This window comes from Lactuca serriola, chromosome 9 (genome assembly GCF_051521515.1).
Source record: "Lactuca serriola cultivar US96UC23 chromosome 9, Lser_US96UC23_V15, whole genome shotgun sequence".
In the NCBI taxonomy this organism is placed as follows: domain Eukaryota; kingdom Viridiplantae; phylum Streptophyta; class Magnoliopsida; order Asterales; family Asteraceae; genus Lactuca; species Lactuca serriola.
The window spans coordinates 108,488,849-108,490,068 of NC_136416.1; the positions used below are offsets into that span (position 1 = coordinate 108,488,849).

General features: G+C 43.6%; 1 non-coding gene across 1 annotated transcript; it reads right to left on the minus strand.

Annotated features, from left to right (window-relative positions):
* Window positions 1–912: 912 nt before the first annotated feature.
* LOC145077481 (small nucleolar RNA R71) lies at window positions 913–1,019 on the minus strand. Its single transcript, XR_013693224.1, has one exon. It is a non-coding gene; the product is annotated as a small nucleolar RNA R71 (small nucleolar RNA).
* Between the last annotated feature and the right edge of the window lie 201 nt (window positions 1,020–1,220).

Consider the following 1,220-nt stretch of genomic DNA (forward strand, 5'->3'; position numbering starts at 1 on the left):
GCCGTTGCCGGGGATCGGCTTAGTTTTTAGCTTATATTTTTGCATTAAATTAATTGATCCTTCTTGTGGAGTAAAAAAAACCTCAAAAAGTTAATTTTTCAGCAAAGTATAATTTTTCATTCAGTCACAGAGTCCATGTCGTGGCCAAATACGTGCCACGACGTGGACATCTAAAACACTAGATTTTTAGTTGTTAGTTAGTTTTTCTTATTTTAGTTCACTTTTACGTTTTTTTTTTAGTTTAGCAAGTTGCAGGAGTTCATGACCAGAGGCTCAAACACACCCTTGGTGCCACCACTTGAAGATCCCGAGTCTGCAATTCACAAGAAAAAGATGCCCTTACAAGAATTGAAGTCAGCTTTTTCAAGGAAGTCGGGAAAGAAGACTGGAGAGTCAAGTTCATCCGCGAGGCACAAGAACAATTTTGAGCATTTGGATCAAACACCCGTCCAAACCGAGTCTGAATACGATACCGAGCCAGAATGTGAAGATCACAAAAGCGAACCTGAGAACGAGCCAAGGAACGAGATGGCAGCAATTGAAGAGATGTCCATGGGAGCTTACAAAAAGCGGATCCGAGAAGATATGGGTCCCGGTTTAGTCCAACCCGCAATACCTGCCACTGCCACATTCGAGTTGAAGGGGCACATATTGACTGCACTGAAGGATATTCCATTTTTTGGGAAAGATCATGAGGATGCTTTTAAGCATCTAGATGAAGTCAACGACATTGCGGATTACTTCAATGTCCCAAATGTCAACAGAAACACAGTCTTGCTTAGGATGCTTCCCATCACTTTCAAAGGAGCTGCTAAGGAGTGGTTAAAGTCACTCCCACTGGGTACAATTACCACTTGGGCTCAAATGCGTGAGCAATTCCTGGACCAGTTTTGCCCACCGTCCAAGATAGCCAAACTTAAGAAGGCAATAGCCAACTTTGAGCAACAGCCGGGGGAGTCATTATACGAAGCATGGGAGCGGTACAAGGGCTTGCTCATAAATTGCCCTCAGCATGATCTAAATGTGCAACAAGAGATGTTAATCTTCTATGATGGGGTCAATGTTATGACAAGACAACTCCTTGATTCTCAAGGACCTTTGACAAAGAAAAATCCAAGGGAGGTTAAGGAGCTGATTGAAGAATTCGCAAAGCACTCTCGCGAGTACCACAACCCTAGGCAAGATGGAGTCAAAGGCGGTGGAGGGGCCCAAACTGAAGA